Consider the following 20,722-nt stretch of genomic DNA (forward strand, 5'->3'; position numbering starts at 1 on the left):
GGGCCTCATGGGCCCAAAGTGGAGCGGAGGAGGGGCGGCCAGGGCAGGCTGCGCGCCCCCTCCCCCTCTAGTCCGAATTGGACAAGGACGGAGGGGCGGCGCCCCCCTTTCCTTTCTCTACTCTCTCCCTTCCTTCCCCCTCTCCTAGTTGGACAAGGAAAGGAGGGAGTCCTACTCCCGGTAGGAGTAGGACTCCTCCCTAGCGCGCCTCCTCCTGGCCGGCCGCCCCTCCCCCTTGCTCCTTTATATACGGGGGCACCTCTAGACACAACAATTGATCTTTGAGATCTATTAGCCATGTGTGGTGCCCTCCTCCACGATAATCCTCGATAATATTGTAGCGGTGCTTAGGCGAAGCCCTGCGACGGTAGAACATCAAGATCGTCACCACGCCATCATGCTGACGGAACTCTTCCCCGACATTCTGCTGGATCGGAGTCCGGGGATCGTCATCGAGCTGAACGTGTGTTAGAACTCGGAGGTGCCGTAGTTTCGGTGCTTGATCGGTCGGGCCGTGAAGACGTACGACTACATCAACCGCGTTGTGCTAACGCTTCCGCTTCCGGTCTACGAGGGTACGTAGACAACACTCTCCCCTCTCGTTGCTATGCATCACCATGATCTTGCGTGTGCATAGGAAAATTTTGAAATTACTACGTTCCCCAACAGTTATGTGATCCAGTTATGATATCATTGTTGAGAGGACTTGCACTAGTGAAAGTATGAACCCTAGGCCTTGTTTCCTAGCATTGCAATACCGTTTACGCTCACTTTTATCACTTGCTACCTTGCTGTTTTTATAATTTCAGATTACAAATACCTTCATCTACTATCCATATACCACTTGTATCACCATCTCTTCGCCGAACTAGTGCACCTATACAATTTACCATTGTATTGGGTGTGTTGGGGACACAAGAGACTCTTTGTTATTTGGTTGCAGGGTTGCTTGAGACAGGCCATCTTCATCCTACGCCTCCTACGGATTGATAAACCTTAGGTCATCCACGTAAGGGAAATTTGCTACTGTTCTACAAACCTCTGCACTTGGAGGCCCAACAACGTCTACAAGAAGAAGGTTGTGTAGTAGACATCAGTTGCTACCCCGACTGGAGGAAGAAGCGTATGACGCGGCTGATCGGCCACCTCATGGCCGCGATCGAGAGGCATTCCAGCCAAAAACTCAGCCTGCACCCCTACGCCATTCAAATATAAAGGCATGGGGAAATACGCCAGACCTGCGAGACGTATTGGAGGACAAAGCAAAGCATGCAAGATCGATCTACGGATCACAAGGGCATGCCACTATGCGAGATGATAAACGTCATGCCGGATATAGTAAAAGTAAATCCGGCCGGGCCGAACGCAGCGGGCAAGACCCATTTGAGCTGTGTCGCAATATAGCCGAATACGGAGGCGCCGCACACCCCCTATGCTTCACAGACGAAGTAATGGATCATCAAATCCCAGAGGGTTTCAAACCCGTAAATATCGAATCATACGACGGCACAACAGATCCTGCGGTATGGATCGAGGATTTCCTCCTCCACATCTACATGGCCCGCGGTGATGACTTACACGCCATCAAATACCTCCCACTAAAGCTCAAAGGACCAGCGCGGCATTGGCTTAACAGCTTGCCAGCAGAGTCCATTAGCTGTTGGGAAGATCTGGAGGCCGCATTCCTTGACAACTTTCAGGTCACTTATGTGCGACCACCAGATGCCGATGGCTTGAGCCACATAATTCAGCAGTCAGAAGAATCGGCCAGGCAATTCTGGACTCGGTTCCTAACAAAGAAAAATCAAATCGTCGACTGTCCGGATGTAGAGGCCCTAGCAACTTTCAAACACAACATCCGCAACGAGTGGCTAGCCCGGCACCTTGGTCAGGGAAAGCCGAAATCTATGGCAGCCCTCACGACACTCATGACCCGCTTTTGTGCGGGCGAAGACAGCTGGCTGGCTCGCAGTAATAACATATCAAAAAACCATGGTACTTCGGATACCAAGGACAGCAATGGCAGGTCACGTCGAAATAAACATAAGCGCCGCATTAACAGCGACACTACGGAGGATACGACAGTCAATGTCGGATTCAAAGGCTCTAAACCCGGTCAGCGGAAAAAGCCATTTAAAAGGAGCACTCCGGGCCCGTGCAGTTTGGACCGCATACTCGATCGCTCATGCCAAATACACGGCACCCCCGACAAGCCAGCCAACCACACCAATAGGGATTGTTGGGTATTCAAGTAGGCCGGCAAGTTAATTGCCGAAAACGAAGATAAGGGACCACATAGCGATGATGAGGAAGAGCCCCTGTAGCCGAACACCGGTGGACAGAAGAGGTTCCCCCCACAAGTGCGGTCGGTGAACATGATATACGCAACCCACATCCCCAAGAGGGAGCGGAAGCGTGCGCTCAGGGACGTATATGCGTTGGAGCAAGTCGCCCCAAAGTTCAACCCATGGTCCTCCTGCCCGATCACCTTCGATCGCAGGGACCACCCCACTAGTATCCGTCATGGCGGATTTGCCGCACTAGTCCTAGACCCAATCATTGACGGATTTCACCTCACTCGAGTCCTTATGGATGGAGGCAGCAGCCTGAACCTGCTTTATCAGGACACCGTGCGCAAAATGGGTATAGACCCCTCAAGGATCAAACCCACAAAAACGACCTTTAAAGGCGTCACTCCAGGTGTAGAGGCCCAATGCACAGGCTCAATTACACTGGAAGTGGTCTTCGGATCCCCGGATAACTTCTGAAGCGAAGAATTAACCTTCGATATAGTCATGTTCCGTAGTGGCTATCATGCACTGCTCGGGAGAACCACATTTGCGAGATTCAATGCGGTACCGCATTATGCATACCTCAAGATCAAGATGCCAGGACCTCGGGGGGTCATCACAGTTAATGGAAAACATAGCGCTCTCTCCGCACGGAGGAGCACACTGCGGCCCTCGCAGCAGATGTGCAAAGCAGCCTCTCAAGGCAATCCACCAATTCGGCGTTTCAAGACCCGGACACCTTCAAGCGCGCTCGGAGTAATCAGCAACTAGACCGCCTGGCATGATCTGAGCTCGTGTAGCAATGCGGCCCCCACCCCAGCCCAAGCCAAACGGCGAGATTCGTGCCGCGCGTACATAATTACGCATTAAAAATCCATGGGCACAGGCGGGGAGGGGGGCACAACTACGGCACACCCCAATACGCGGCTTAAACCGCACTAGGGGCTTCCCGCTTTGTTATTTTTCTCTTTCAGGTCTTTAATCTCTGGAAATCCTGTCCGGCAGCATGATTGCCGAACACATGATGCAGCAACCAAGGAGGCAGAAAGCTACGTCACACCACGGAACTCCCAGGTGGATTACGATAACGAGTGAAATATTTTCTTTAATACTATTCCTCAGCTTGCCCTTGGAAGGGACATAGTCCTACTTTTTGCTTATTGCACTATCTGTATCATTCTGCTTTAACGCACCTTTTTGAATAAACAATTCATAGCATTAAGACTATTATTGCATTCTTCTTTTTTTATATGTATGTGTTCATTAATGACGCCTTGCAACCATACACTTTGGTACGGCCAATACACCAGGGGCTTAAGTACCCCACAATATGGTGTGAGAAGTCCGAACACTTTCACAAGTGCGACACCCCAAACTTATAGCATTATATGCATCAGCTCCGAATCATGTCTTTGGTCAAATGTTGGGTTTGCCCGGCTCCTATGTTTTGGTACCTTACGTTCCGCTCTATCGGCTAAGGTAGCACTAGGAGAACTACTGCGATTGTGCCCTGGTTCTGCTGGGCTAAGCACCTCAGTAGAGAAAGCTAAAACTAATTGTCATGATAAGGCGAGAGACTGGTCGTTGTTCGGTGAGGTTTCGAGTCCCTAAAGACTTATGCCGCTTAGAGCGAGGAGCCGGTCCTGTCCGGCTTAAAGGCGTGTATCGCGCCCCGAATTCGGCCTTCCAAATACCAGGGGCCTCGCCGAAATTTAAAATTATAGAATTCTATGGCTAAGTGAGAGTGATAAAGCATTAGTCTGGTTGCCTTGTTCGCTGTGCTGAGCACCTCCCTCGAAGGACCCAAAAATGGGAACAAGAGTGCTCAGGTTTATCCCAAACACCCCAGCACTAGCGGCATGGGGGCAGAAGCTGAGGACTATCCATCTCTCAGATTGAATAAACAGCCAAACAGAAGGTAATATTTAATATTCAAACAAGCGTTGCATAGCGCATATGAAACAAGTTTTCATCATACAGGATCACACGAGCAAATTCATTCAAATATTACATCTTTTGTACACTCGTCCGCTACAAGACGGGCACCCTTCAGCACACCCTCATAGTACATCTCGGGGTGGCGATGCTCCTTGCCCTCCGGCGGCCCTTCCTTGATCAGCTTCACGGCGTCTAGCTTGGCCCATTGCACCTTCACACAGGCGAAAGCCCGGCGTGCACCTTCGATGCAGACGGACCGCTTGACGACTTCCAGCCATGGGCAGGCATCCACAAGCCGCCTCACCAGGCCGAAGTAGCTGTTCGGAAGGGCGTCGCCAGGCCACAGCCGGACTATAAATCCCTTCATGGCCTGTTCGGCCGCCTTGTGTAGCTCGACCAGCTGTTTCAGCTGGTCGCTCATAGGCACCGGGTGTTCGGTCCCAGTATACTGAGACCAGAATAGCTTCTCCGTTGAGCTTCCCTCCTCGGCCTGGTAAAACTGTGCGGCATCCGACACGCTGCGGGGCAAATCTGCGAATGCTCCTGGAGAGCTCCGGATCCGGGTAAGTAATAGGTAACTTACTTTCACATGCTTGCTTTGCATATAGAATTCCTTACCCGCCGCTATTTTCTTCATCGCGTCAATCTCCTGGAGGGCCTTTTGGGCTTCGGCCTTGGCACTCTTTGCGCTCTCGAGGGCCGCGGCAAGCTCAGACTCTCGCATCTTCGAGTCAAGCTCCAACGCCTCGCGCTTCATCACGAGAGCCTGGAGCTCTTGCTGCACCTCGCCCACCCGAGCCTCTTGCCTTTCCCACTCGGTGCGCTCCTTGGCCGCTTTATCTTTGGCCTCGGACAACGCTTGCTTTAGGGTCGCCACTTTGGTCGTGGCCCCTGGCAAATTCATGATGATCCTGTCATTTTGCAATCGCATTCTTTTTATACATATCCATAGACTAGGTACTACTTACCTTTGTTCTCCTCGAGCTGCCTCTTGGCAAGGCTGAGCTCGTCCTTGGACCCTTTAAGGTCCTGCTTCAGTGCGGCGACCTCCGCAGTCAGTGCGGCAGATGCCAGCAGCGAAGCCTGCATACGCATATTGACATACTTATATTAGACTCCTGTGATATTGTTTGATCCTCTGTTCGGCTTTTCTTTGTGAACACCGAACAGAGCATCAGGGGCTACTGTCTATGCGGTAATATTTTTCCTATATTTTAAACACTTACCTCAAAGCCTGTTAGAAGGCTGGCACAGGCTTCAGTCAATCCGCTCTTGGCGGACTGAACCTTCTGGACCACCGCACTCATAATAGTACGGTGCTCCTCGTTGATGGAAGCCCTGGGAAGCGCTCCCAGCAGATTGTCCGGTGCCTCTGGATGGACAGAGGTCACCGGCACAGGCGTCTTGCCCCTCTTGGAAGGAGGCCGCCTGCCCGAGTCCGGAACCACTGGAGGTTCCGGCGCGGTGTTCGGCTGAGGGCCGAACTCGGAGCCCTCAGGGGCCTTGTTCCCTCTGCTCCCGGAGTCCGGAAGGTCGCCTTGAGGCGCCTCCAGGACTGTCTCCCCTTGACCCGGTGCCTCTTGAGACAATACCTCGGCGTCGTCCACAGGGCAAGGGGAGGTGGCGGTCGGAAGTGGATCGCTATCCATATCCGACGAGCCCAGGGAGCCGTCCGACGATACATCAATACGGGCTCATGGCGGCCTACATAATCATATTCGGCGTTAGGGGAAGCAGTGCGACGAGGGAATGCTATGAGTTACTCTGGTATCCGAATACTTACGACTTCGCCAGGGGCTTGGCCCTGAGCAGCCACTCATCTTCGCCTTCGGCGGCGGTGGTGGAACTGTCCGGAAGGAGAGTCCTTCCCTTCTTGGACCCTTCGGCCTCCCCAGTTGGGGCGGCCTTCCTTTTCTTGTCTCCCCCAACTAAAGGGGGAGCATCTTGTTCTTCCTCCTCGTCTTCGGGGGAGGAGTGTGTCGCAGAGTTATCGGACGATGAGTCCGATGACGCCTGGCGTCGGGAACTCTTTCGGGTTCCCTTGGCCTTCTTGGTCTTCTCCGGCACCTTGTAAGGAGCCGGAGTCAGCATCTTCGTCAGGAGAGCGTCTGCTGGGCCTTCGGGCAAAGGAGCCGGACAGTCGATCTGTCCAGCCGTCTCCTGCCAGTCATGTCAAAGGTACGGGAGCTTAGATCCCGCATAGAGTCAAACTATGAAAAACAAGTATCCGGTGAGAGGTAAAATAGCTTACCGTGTTGGCTAGGCGCTTCGCGCAGAATCCGCGATCCTCAGTAGTGGGAGGGGGAACCTCGACACCCTTGAATAGCACCTTCCAGGCATCCTCGTGAGTTGTGTCGAAGAGCCTGTTCAGAGTTTGGTGCTGGGCCGGGTCGAACTCCCACAAGTTGAAAGCCCGTTGTTGGCACGGAAGGATCCGGCGGATGAGCATGACCTGGACTACGTTGACAAGTTTGAGCTTCTTGTTCACCATGTTTTGAATACATGTTTGGAGTCCGGTCAGCTCTCCCGAACTACCCCAGGACAGGCCCTTCTCTTGCCAGGAGGTGAGCCACGTGGGGATGCCAGATCGGAACTCGGGGGCCGCTGCCCATTTAGGGTCACACGGCTCGGTGATGTAGAACCACCCCGATTGCCACCCCTTTACGGTCTCCACGAAGGAGCCCTCGAGCCATGTGACATTGGGCATCTTGCCCACCATGGCGCCTCCGCACTCCGCCTGGCGGCCGCTCACTACCATCGGCTTGACATTAAAGGTCTTCAGCCATAAGCCGAAGTGGGGCTTGATGCGGAGGAAGGCCTCACACACGACGATAAACGCCGAGATGTTGAGGATGAAGTTTGGGGCCAGATCGTGGAAATTCAGGCCGTAGTAGAACATGAGCCCCCGGACGAATGGGTGGAGAGGGAATCCCAGTCCGCGGAGGAAATGGGTAAGGAACACTACCCTCTCATGGGGCCTGGGGGTGGGGACGAGCTGCCCCTCATCTGGGAGCCGGTGCGCGATATCGTCGGGCAGGTATCCGGCTCTCCTCAGCTTCTTGATGTGTCCCTCCGTAATGGAGGAGACCATCACCTGCCTCCCGCTCCGGACATGGTTGGAGAAGGTTGAGGTGGGAAGTGCGGACTTGGGAGCTGGAGCTCGAGTGTACGAAAATGGATGAGCAAAGGAGGAAGAAGGCGTGGATGAAAAGGTGAATCATTATCCCTTTATATGGGCGGCCGAAAACTATGCGCCCCCACTAGCCTGGTAAAACTCGCTTATCCCCCAAGCGCCGTAATCGATGGCGCGGTTGGGTTACCCACGCCTGTATTGATGAGAATCCCGTGATAAGAGGACACGATCTCTGCTTTGACAAGACGTGTCAAAAAACTGCCTCACGTTATGTGCGGGGCTAGTTAAAGGAAACGGTTCGAATAATCACCGGGCCATGGCATAATGTCATGTTGCCAAAACGCGTCAGCAGATTAGATTTGTGGAAATTTTATTCTCTCTACGGAGGTATGTGGAACTTATTCTGCAGGGTCGGACACTATCCTTGTATTCAAGCTCTTCTGTGATATGTTCGGAGGAGGAACCCGCCTTGCAATGCTGAAGACAACACTGCACACCGGACTCATCGTCATTGAAGCCTGGTTCAGGGGCTACTGAGGGAGTCTGGGATTAGGGGTCTCCGGACAGCCGGATTATATCCTTTGACCGGATTGTTGGACTATGAAGATACAAGATTGAAGACTTCGTCTCGTGTCCGGATGGGACTCTACTTGGCTTGGAAGGCAAGCTAAGCAATACGGATATGTATATCTCCTCCTTTGTAACCGACCTTGTGTAACCCTAACCCTCTCCGGTGTCTATATAAACCAGAGGGTTTTAGTCCGTAGGACACAATAACATACAATCATACCATAGGCTAGCTTCTAGGGTTTAGCCTCTCTGATCTCGTGGTAGATCTACTCTTGTACTACCCATATCATCAATATTAATCAAGCAGGACGTAGGGTTTTACCTCCATCAAGAGGGCCCGAACCTGGGTAAAACATCGTGTCCCCTGCCTCCTGTTACCATCCGCCTTAGACGCACAGTTCGGGACACCCTACCCGAGATTCGCCGGTTTTGACACCGACAGTCACTTTCACCATGTTGGTTCGATTTGTGTTTGCTACTTTGATAATTTGATATGTGGGTGGACCGGTGCTTAGGTGTTGTTCTTACTTGAACAGACCTCCTACTTATGATTAACCCTCCCGCAAGCATCCGCAACTACGAGAAAAGTATTAAGAATAAATTATAACCTTTTTGCACCTCCTACTTTGATAATTTTTATTGCCTTTTTGCACCGATGACAACTTACTTGAGGGATCTTGCTCAATCCCTAGGTAGGTATGGTGGACTCTTGAAAATAAGATTTGGGTTTAAGATTTTTTGGATGCACAAGTAGTATCTCTACTTAGTGCAGAATTTTTGGCTAGCAAAGATAGGGGGCAAGCACCACATGTTAAAGGATCCATGACAATATGACTTATGTGAATATAAACAAACATAAACCATTAAGTTTTCTTCCTTGTACAACGTCAACAATTTTGGCATATAATATTTTGATGAGGGCTCACAATCACAAAAGATTTCTAGGATAATATATTTATATGTGAATCTTCTCTTCCCTTATTAATTCCTTCATGAGTTGCATCATTGACTAATGCTATGTTTGTCAATCTCTAATAAAATTTTCTACCTATACTTTTCCTTATGTGGTGCCATCACCTACCATAAGATTAGTATATGATATTTTTAATTTATTTCCTTTCTTTAATTTATTTCCTTTCTCTTTTTCTTCCTTATTTCTTTTCTTTTATTTGCAACATGAAAGTAAAGAAAGCAAAAACTCAAACTAACTTTATTATATATCTTGCACACGATTACAAGGATAGATCACTAAGTAAACTCTCAAAGAAGAAAGGATCGAACTAAACTTTTATTCATCTAAAGCAAAAGATTGAACTAAAATAAGTAAAGGCAAAAAGATAGTGGAATGATACGATACCGGGGCACCTCCCCCAAGCTTTGCGGAAGCTAAGGGGAGTGCCCATACCCGATACTCAGTTCTCCTTTGGTGATGAAGAAGAAGGTGGTGGTGAAGAGATCTTGTCCTCGGATTTCCATGGCAGCAGTCCACCATCATAAGAAGAGGAGTGAATCTCATGGGTCCTGCAACTAGCAGCCAAACTCATACCTTTAAACCTCGCCTCATATTCAAAGACTTGGTTTTGGAGATCATCGATCTGGCTTTGGAGGAAGTTGATTTGCTCATTGAGGGTGAAGACGATGTCCTTCATGGGCTTGCCATCCACCTTGAGATCATGGGAGAGGTCCGTGATCATGAGGTGATTGGCGTTGAGTCCACGCTCCACCATGCCCTTGCACCGGAAGACATCTTGTTCCGTAGCTTCAAGCCTGGCCTGCACGGTTCCCGTCCCCTTGGGACATGGAACATCGCGAAGGTGAAGCACCCCCTCATGAATCTAGATGACCTGAGGGTGCTGCACCACCTCCCGCAGATATGGGTTGATGACGTTCTTGAAGAACTTGTCCTTGGAGGAGCTTGAAGCAGCCATGGTAGATGGGATCTGACAGAAAACAACAAGGAAAAGAAAAATAGTAGATTTCTCCATGATACGGTGATTAACAGGTTTGGGGAGTATATATAGATTTTTTATCTTGGGGGACAAGCAAACTATAGAAAAACGGAGTCCGAAAGATGTCCCGGGTGGGCACAACCCACCTGGGCACGCCAGGCAAGCATGGCGCGCCCTGGTGTCTTGTGCCCACCAGGGTACGCTTCTTGGAAGTTTCTTATTTTCCTATTTTTCTAAATATTCCAAAACTGACAAAAAATATTTTTGTGGATTTTTCAGAGTCCGTTTACTTACCGTATCACATACCTCCTTATTTTCACGATTTTGGAGTGTTCCGGAAGGACTCTTTTATGTGTTCTTCCGGTGTCAAAGTATGGATAATATTACTTTCAACATTAATGGGCGTACCTGAGATATAGTGTTTTATTCGTTGCCCATTGACAACCTTTGGGTTTGTACCTTCGGCATAGGGGCCTTCCCATTTTGATGGCTCCAGACCGATAAACCTCCTCGATAACATAGGGGCCTTCCCATTTTGAGAGGAGTTTTCCTGCAAAGAATCTAAAATGAGAGTTGTACAAAAGAACATATTCTCCGACTTTAAACTCACGCTTTTGGATTCTTTTGTCATGCCATCTTTTAACTTTTTCTTTGAATTTGTTTGCATTTTCATAAGCTTGCATTCTCCATTCATCTAAAGAACTAATATCAAATAACCTCTTTTCACCAGCAAGTTTAAAATCATAGTTGAGCTCTTTGATTGCCCAATATGCTTTATGTTCTAACTCAAGAGGCAAATGACAAGTTTTTCCATAAACCATTTTATAAGGAGACATACCCATAGGATTTTTATATGACATTCTATAAGCCCAAAGTGCATCATCTAATTTCTTAGACCAATTCTTCCTGGACCTATTGACATTCTTTTGCAAAATTAATTTTATTACTCTATTGCTAAGTTCAACTTGACCACTAGACCGAGGATGATAAGGTGATGCGATTCTATGGTTAACATCATACTTGGCAAGCATCTTACGGAAAGCACCATGAATAAAGTGTGAACCACCATCAGTCATTAAATATCTAGGGACTCCAAACCTTGGGAAAATAACTTCCTTAAGCATTTTAATAGATGTGTTGTGATCAACACTACTGGTTGGAATAGCTTCTACCCATTCAGTAACATAATCAACAACAACCAAAATATGTGTATACCCATTAGAGGAAGAAAATGGTCCCATGTAATCAAATCCCCAAACATCAAATGGTTCAACAGTAAGTGAATAGTTCATAGGCATTTATTGACACTTACCGATATTACCTATTAATTCTTTGACATTCATCAGAAGACAAGATGAACTTTCGGGCAGCCTTCAAGAGAGTAGGCCAATAAAATCCAGATTGCAATTGTTGGGGAGCGTAGTAATTTCAAAAAAATTCCTACGCACACGCAAGATCATGGTGATGCATAGCAACGAGAGGGGAGAGTGTGTCCATGCACCCTCGTAGACCGAAAGCGGAAGCGTTAGCACAATGCGGTTGATGTAGTCGTACGTCTTGACGATCCTACCGATCAAGCACGAAACGCATGACACCTCCGAGTTATGCACATGTTCAACTCAATGACGTCCCTCGAACTCCGATCCAGCCGAGCTTTGAGGGAGAGTTTCGTCAGCACGACGGCGTGGTGACGATGATGATGTTCTACCGACGCAGGGCTTCGCCTAAGCACCGCTACGATATGACCGAGGTGGATTATGGTGGAGGGGGCACCGCATACGGCTAAAAGATCTAAGAGATCAATTGTTGTATCTATGGGGTGCCCCCCCCTCCGTATATAAAGGGGGGAGGAGGAGGGGGCCGGCCAAGAGGAGGAGGCGCACGCAAGGGGGGGCAATCCTACTCCAAGTAGGTTTTGCCCCCCTTTCCTATTCCAACTAGGAGAAGGGGGAAGGAGGAGGTGGAGAGAAGGAAGGAGAAGGGGGCCGCCGCCCCCTTCACTTTTCCAATTCAGATTGGGGCAAGGGGGGCCACGCGCCACCTCATGCTGCCTCTCCTCTTCCACCACTTTGGGCCCATGAGGCCCAATAACCCCCGGGGGGTTCTGGTAACCCCCCGGTACTCCAGTATATATCCGATAACCCACGGAACCATTCTGGTGTCCGAATATAGTCCTCCAATATATCAATCTTCATGTCTTGACCATTCCGAGACTCCTCGTCATGTCCGTGATCACATCCGGGACTCCGAACTACCTTCGGTACATCAAAACACATAAACTCATAATATGACTGTCATCGAACTTTAAGCGTGCGGACCCTACGGGTTCGAGAACTATGTAGACATGACCGAGACACGTCTCCGGTCAATAACCAATAGCGGAACCTGGATGCTCATATTGGATCCTACATATTCTACGAAGGTCTTTATCGGTCAAACCGCATAACAACATACGTTGTTCCCTTTGTCATCGGTACGTTACTTGCCCGAGATTCGATCGTCGATATCTCAATACCTAGTTCAATCTCGTTACCGGCAAGTCTCTTTACTCGTTCCATAATACATCATCCCACAACTAACTCATTAGTTACTATGCTTGCAAGGCTTAAGTGATGTGTATTACCGAGTGGGCCCAGAGATACCTCTCCGACAATCGGAGTGACAAATCCTAATCTCGAAATACGCCAACCCAACAAGTACCTTTTGAGACACTTGTAGAGCACCTTTATAATCACCCAGTTACGTTGTGACGTTTGGTATCACACAAAGTGTTCCTCCGGTAAACGGGAGTTGCATAATCTCATAGTCGTAGGAACATGTATAAGTCATGAAGAAAGCAATAGCAACAAACTAAACGATCAAGTGCTAAGCTAACGGAATGGGTCAAGTCAATCACATCATTCTCCTAATGATGTGATCCCGTTAATCAAATGACAACTCTTTGTCTATGGCTAGGAAACATAACCATCTTTGATCAACGAGCTAGTCAAGTAGAGGCATACTAGTGACACTCTGTTTGTCTATGTATTCACACATGTATCATGTTTCCGGTTAATACAATTCTAGCATGAATAATAAACATTTATCATGATATAAGGAAATAAATAATAACCTTATTATTGCCTCTAGGGCATATTTCCCCCAGTCTCCCACTTGCACTAGAGTTAATAATCTAGTTCACATCTTTATGTGGTTAGTTCACATCTCCATGTGAATAATACCCAAAGGGTTTACTAGAGTCTATAATCTAGTTCACATCTCCATGTGAATAATACCCAAAGGGTTTACTAGAGTCTATAATCTAGTTCACATTGCTATGTGATTAACACCCAAAGAGTGATCATGTTTTGATTGTGAGAGAAGTTTAGTCTACGGGTCTGCAACATTCAGATTCGTATGTATTTCACAAATTTCTATGTCTACAATGCTCTGCACGGAGCTACTCTAGCTAATTGCTCCCACTTTCAATATGTATCCAGATTGAGACTTAGAGTCATCTAGATCGATGTAAAAAGCTTGCATCGACGTAACTCTTTACGACAAACTCTTTTATCACCTCCATAAACAAGAAATATTTCCTTAGTCCTCTAAGGATAATTTTGACCGTTGTCCAGTGATCTACTCCTAGATCACTATTGTACTCCCTTGCCAGAAAGATGCTAAGGTATACAATAGGACTGGTAAACAACATAGCATACTTTATAGAACCTATGACTGAGGCATATGGAATGACTTATCATTCTCTTTCTATTTTTTGCTGTGGTCGGGTTTTGAGTCTTTACTCAACTTCACACCTTGCAACACAGGCAAGAACTCCTTTTTGACTGTTCCATTTTGAACTACTTCAAAATCTTTTCAAGGTATGTACTCATTGAAGTAACTTATCAGGCGTCTTAATCTATCTCTATAGATCTTGATGCTCAATGTGTAAGTAGCTTCATCGAGGTCATTCTTTGAAGAACTCCTTTCAAATACTCCTTTATGCTTTCCAGAAAATTCTACATTCTTTCCGATCAACAATATGTCATTCACATATACTTATCAGAAATGTTGTAGTGCTCCCACTCATTTTCTGGTAAATACAGGCTTCACCGCAAGTCTGTATAAAACCATATACTTTGATCACTTTATCAAAGCATATATTCTAACTCCGAGATGCTTGCACCAGTCCATAGATGGATCGCTGGAGCTTGCTCACTTTGTTAGCACCTTTAGGGTCGACAAAACCTTCTGGTTGCATCATATACAACTCTTCTTTTTAAGAAATCCATGAAGGAATATAGTTTTGACAATCATTTGCCAGATTTCATAAAATGTGGCAACTGCTAACATGATTCGGACAGACTTTTAAGCATCAGTACAAGTGAGAAAATCTCATCGTAGTCAACACCTTGACCTTGTCGAAAACACTTTGCGACAATTCGAGCTTTGTAGATAGTAACACTACTATTAGCGTCCGTCTTCCTCTTGAAGATCCATTTATTCTTAATGACTCACCGATCATCGGGCAAGTCAATCAAAGTCCATACTTTTTTCTCATACATGGATCCAATCTCAGATTTCATGGCCTCAAGCCATTTCACGGAATCTGGGCTCATCATCGCTTCCTCATAGTTTGTAGGTTTGTCATGGTCAATTAACATGACCTCTAGAACAGGATTACCGTACCACTCTGGTGCGGATCTCACTCTGGTTGACCTACGAGGATCGGTAGTAACTTGACCTGAAGTTACATGATCATCATCATTAGCTTCCTCACTAATTGGTGTAGGAGTCACAGAAACAGATTTCTGTGATGATCTACTTTCCAATAAGGGAGCAGGTACAGTTACTTCATCAAGTTCTACTTTCCTCCCACTCACTTCTTTCAAGAGAAACTCCTTCTCTAGAAAGGATCCATTCTCAGCAATGAATGTCTTGCCTTTGGATCTGTGATAGAAGGTGTACCCAACTTTCACCTTTGGGTATCCTATGAAGACACATTTCTCCGATTTGAGTTTGAACTTATCAGGATGAAACTTTTTCTTATAAGCATCGCAACCCCAAACTTTATGAAATGACAACTTTGGTTTCTTGCCAAACCATAGTTCATACGGTGTCGTCTCAACGGATTTAGATGGTGCCCTTTTTAACGTGAATGCAGTTGTCTCTAATGCATAACCCCAAAACTATAGTGGTTAATCAGTAAGAAACATCATAGATCGCACTATATCCAATAATAGTACGGTTATGACGTTCGGACACACCATTATGCTATGGTGTTCCAGGTGGCACGATTTTGTGAAACTATTCCACATTGTTTTAATTGAAGACCAAACTTGTAACTCAAATATTTGTCTCTGCGATCAGATCATAGAAACTTTATTTTCTTGTTACGATGATTTTCCACTTCACTCTGAAGTTCTTTGAACTTTTCAAATGTTTCAGACTTATGTTTCATCGAGTAGATATACCCATATCTGCTCAAATCATCTGTGAAGGTCAGAAAATAACGATACCCGCCGCGAGCCTCAACACTCATCGGACTGCATACATCAGCATGTATTATTTCCAATAAGTCGGTTGCTCGCTCCATTGTTCCGGAGAACGGAGTCTTAGTCATCTTGCCCATAAGGCATGGTTCGCAAGCATCAAAATGATTCATAATCAAGTGATTCCAAAAGCCCATCAGCATGGAGTTTCTTCATGCGCTTTACACCAATATGACCTAAACGGCAGTGCCACAAATAAGTTGCACTATCATTATTAACTTTGCATATTTTGGCTTCAATATTATGAATATGTGTATCACTACGATCGAGATCCAACGAACCATTTTCATTGGGTGTATGATCATAGAAGGTTTTATTCATGTAAACAGAACAACAATTATTCTCTAACTTAAATAAATAACCGTTTTGCAATAAACATGATCAAATCATATTCATGCTCAACGCAAACACCAAATAACACTAATCCCGAAAGTATAGGGAGTGTGCGATGATGATCATATCAATCTTGGAACCACTTCCAGCACACATCGTCACTTCACCCTTAACTAGTCTCTATTCATTCCGCAACTCCCGTTTCGAGTTACTACTCTTAGCAACTGAACCAGTATCAAATACCGAGGGGTTGCTATAAACACTAGTAAAGTACACATCAATAACATGTATATCAAATATAGCATTGTTCACTTTGCCATCCTTCTTATCCGCCAAATATTTGGGGCAGTTCCGCTTCCAGTGACCAGTCCCTTTGCAGTAGAAGCACTTAGTCTCAGGCTTAGGTCCATACTTGGGCTTCTTCACTTGAGCAGCAACTTGCTTGTCGTTCTTCTTGAAGTTCCCTTGCTTTCCCTTTGCCTTTTCTTTAAACTAGTGGTCCTGTTAATCATCAACACTTGATGCTCTTTCTTGATTTCTACCTTCATCGATTTCATCATCATGAAAAGCTCGGGAATCATTTACGTCATCCCTTGCATACTATAGTTCATCATGAAGTTCTACTAACTTGGTGATGGTGACTAGAGAATTCTGTCAATCACTATTTTATCTGGAAGATTAACTCCCACTTGATTCAAGTGATTGTAGTACCCAGACAATCTGAACACATGCTCACTGATTGAGCTATTCTCCTCCATCTTTTAGCTATAGAACTAGTTGGAGACTTCATATCTCTCAACTCGGGTATTTTCTTGAAATATTAACTTCAACTCCTGGAGCATCTCATATGATCCATGACGTTCAAAATGTCTTTGAAGTCTCGATTCTAAGCTGTTAAGCATGGTGCACTAAACTATCAAGTAGTCATCATATTGAGCTAGCCAAACGCTCATGACGTCTGCATAGGTCTGTCACCTAGCGGTGCATCAAGGACATAAGTCTTCTGTGCGGCAATGAGGATAATCCTCAGATCATGGTTTCAATCCGCATCATTGGTACTAACATTTTTCAACTTAGTTTTCTCTAGGAACATATCAAAAAATAAAACAGAGGAGCTAAACGCGAGCTATTGATCTACAACATAGATATGCTAATACTACCAGGACTAAGTTCATGATAAATTAAAGTTCAGTTAATCATATTACTTAAGAACTCCCACTTAGATAGACATCCCTCTAATCATCTAAGTGATCACGTGATCCAAATCAACTAAACCATAACCGATCATCACGTGAAATGGAGTAGTTTTCAATGGTGAACATCACTATGTTGATCATATCTACTATATGATTCATGCTCGACCTTTCGGTCTCAGTGTTCCGAGGCCATATCTGCATATGCTAGGCTCGTCAAGTTTAACCTGAGTATTCTGTGTGTGCAACTGTTTTGCACCAGTTGTATTTGAACGTAGAGCCTATCACACCCGATCATCACGTGGTGTCTCAGCACAAAGAACTTTCGCAACGGTGCATACTCAGGGAGAACAATTATACCTTGATAATTTAGTGAGAGATCATCTTATAATGCTACCGTCAGTCAAAGCAACATAAGATGCATAAAAGATAAACATCACATGCAATCAATATAAGTGATATGATATGGCCATCATCATCTTGTGCTTGTGATCTCCATCTCCGAAGCACCGTCATGATCACCATTGTCACCGGCGTGACACCTTGATCTCCATCGTAGCATCGTTGTCGTCAAGCCAACTATTGCTTCTATGACTATCACTACCGCTTAGTGATAAAGTAAAGCAATTATAGGGCGATTGCATTGCATACAATAAAGCAACAACCATATGGCTCCTGCCAGTTGCCGATAACTCGGTTACAAAACATGATCATCTCATACAATAAAATATGCCTTGACCATATCACATCACAACATGCCCTACAAAAACAAGTTAGACGTCCTCTACTTTGTTGTTGCAAGTTTTACGTGGCTCCTACGGGCTGAGCAAGAACCGTTCTTACATACGCATCAAAACCACAACGATAGTTCGTCAAGTTAGTGTTGTTTTAACCTTCTCAAGGACCGGGCGTAGCCACACTCGGTTCAACTAAAGTTGGAGAAACCGACACCCGCCAGCCACCTGTGTGCAAAGCACGTCGGTAGAACCAGTATCGCGTAAGCGTACGCGTAATGTCGGTCCGGGCCGCTTCATCCAACAATACCGCCGAACCAAAGTATGACATGCTGGTAAGCAGTATGACTTGTATCGCCCACAACTCACTTGTGTTCTACTCGTGTATATAACATCAACGCATAAAACCTAGCTCGGATGCCACTGTTGGGGAACGTAGTAATTTCAAAAAAATTCCTACGCACACGCAAGATCATGGTGATGCATAGCAACGAGAGGGGTGAGTGTGTCCACGTACCCTCGTAGACCGAAAGCGGAAGCGTTAGCACAACGCGGTTGATGTAGTCGTACGTCTTCACGATCTGACCGATCAAGCACCGAACGCACGACACCTCTGAGTTATGCACATGTTCAACTCGATAACGTCCCTCGAACTCCGATCCAGCCGAGCTTTGAGGGAGAGTTTTGTCAGCACGACGGCGTGGTGACGATGATGATGTTCTACCGACGCATGGCTTCACCTAAGCACCGCTATGATATGACCAAGGTGGATTATGGTGGAGGGGGGCACCGGACACGGCTAAAAGATCTAAGAGATCAATTGTTGTATCTATGGGGTGCCCCCTCCGTATATAAAGGGGGGAGGAGGAGGGGGCCGACCAAGAGGAGGAGTCGCGCCCAAGGGGGGGCAATCCTACGCCAAGTAGGTTTTGCCCCCCTTTCCTATTCCAACTAGGAGAAGGGGGAAGGAGGAGGTGGAGAGAAGGAAGGAGAAGGGGGCCGTCGCCCCCTTCCCTTTTCCAATTCAGATTGGGGCAAGGGGGGCTGCGCGCCACCTCCTACTGCCTCTCCTCTTCCACCACTTTGGGCCCATGAGGCCCAATAACCCCCGTGGGGGTTCTGGTAACACCCCCCGGTACTCCGGTATATATCCGATAACCCCCGGAACCATTCCGGTGTCCGAATATAGTCGTCCAATATATCAATCTTCATGTCTCGACCATTTCGAGACTCCTTGTCATGTCCGTGATCACATCCGGGACGCCGAACTACCTTTAGTACATCAAAACACATAAACTCATAATATAACTGTCATCGAACTTTAAGCGTGCGGACCCTACGGGTTCGAGAACTATGTAGACATGACCGAGACACGTCTCCGGTCAATAACCAACAGCGGAACCTGGATGCTCATATTGGCTCCTACATATTCTACGAAGATCTTTATCGGTCAAACCGCATAACAACATACGTTGTTCCCTTTGTCATCGGTATGTTACTTTCCCGAGATTCGATCATCGGTATCTCAATACCTAGTTCAATATCGTTACCGGCAAGTCTCTTTACTCGTTCCGTAATACATCATTCTGCAACTAACTCATTAGTTGCTATGCTTGCAAGGCTTAAGTGATGTGTATTACTGAGTGGGCCCAGAGATACCTCTCCGACAATCGGAGTGACAAATCCTAATCTCGAAATACGCCAACCCAACAAGTACCTTTGGAGACACCTGTAGAGCACCTTTATAATCACCTAGTTATGTTGTGATGTTTGGTAGCACACAAAGTGTTCCTCCGGTAAACGGGAGTTGCATAATCTCATAGTCGTAGGAACATGTATAAGTCATGAAGAAAGCAATAGCAACAAACTAAACGATCAAGTGCTAAGCTAACGGAATGGGTCAAGTCAATCACATCATTCCCCTAATGATGTGATCTCGTTAATCAAATGACAACTATTTGTCTATGGCTAGGAAACATAACCATCTTTGATCAGCGAGCTAGTCAAGTAGAGGCATACTAGTGACACTCTGTTTGTCTATGTATTCACACATGTATCATGTTTTCGGTTAATACAATTCTAGCATGAATAATAAACATTTATCATGATATAAGGAAATAAATAATAACTTTATTATTGCCTCTAGGGCATATTTCCTTCAGCAATACCTTGTGAGCAGTTCTATCTCCAGCATGATGCCCTCCATAAGCTTCGGAGTGACATCTCCGTAGGATTTGTCCCTGTTCATGCTCAGGTACACAACGTCTAAAAATACCATCTACTCCTTATTTATAAAGATGTGGGTCATCCCAAAAGTAGTGTCTTAAACCATAGAAGAATTATTTTTCTTTTATTGGTATGTAAAGCTAGGTGGTTAATATTTAGCAACAATGTAATTAGCATAATCAGCATACCAAGGAGTATTATGAGCAACATTTATTGCAGCTAACTGCTCATCAGGAAAACTATCATTAATAGGTTGTGGGTCATCAGGCATATTTTCAAGCCTAGATAGATTACCGGCTACGGGGTTCTCAGCTCCTTTTCTATCAATGATATGTAAATCAAATTCTTGTAACAAGAGAACCCACCGAATAAGTCTAGGTTTATTCCATAATATATTTAATAGCAGCATGATCGGTGTGAACAATTACTTTGGAATCAACAATATAAGATCTAAATTTATCACAAGCAAACACCACTGCTAAGAATTATTTTTCAGTAGTAGCATAGTTTCATTGAGCACTGCCTAGAGTTTCACTAGCATAATGAATAGCATTCAGTTTCTTATCAACTATTTTTTCGAGAAAAACACCAAAAACATAATCACTAGCATCACACATAATTTCAAAAGGCAAGTTCCAATCAGATGGTTGAATAAAAGGTGCGGAAATTAAGGCTTTCTTGAGTGTTTCAAAGGCTTCTAAATAGTCATCATCAAAAACAAAAGGAATATCCTTTTGCAAAAGATTCGTAAGAGACCTAGAAATTTTAGAAAAGTCTTCGATAAATCTCCTATAGAAACCAGCATGACCTAAGAAACTACGAAT

Source organism: Triticum urartu, chromosome 5A (genome assembly GCF_056163025.1).
Source record: "Triticum urartu cultivar PI428250 chromosome 5A, HENAU_Tu73, whole genome shotgun sequence".
Taxonomy (NCBI): Eukaryota; Viridiplantae; Streptophyta; class Magnoliopsida; order Poales; family Poaceae; genus Triticum; species Triticum urartu.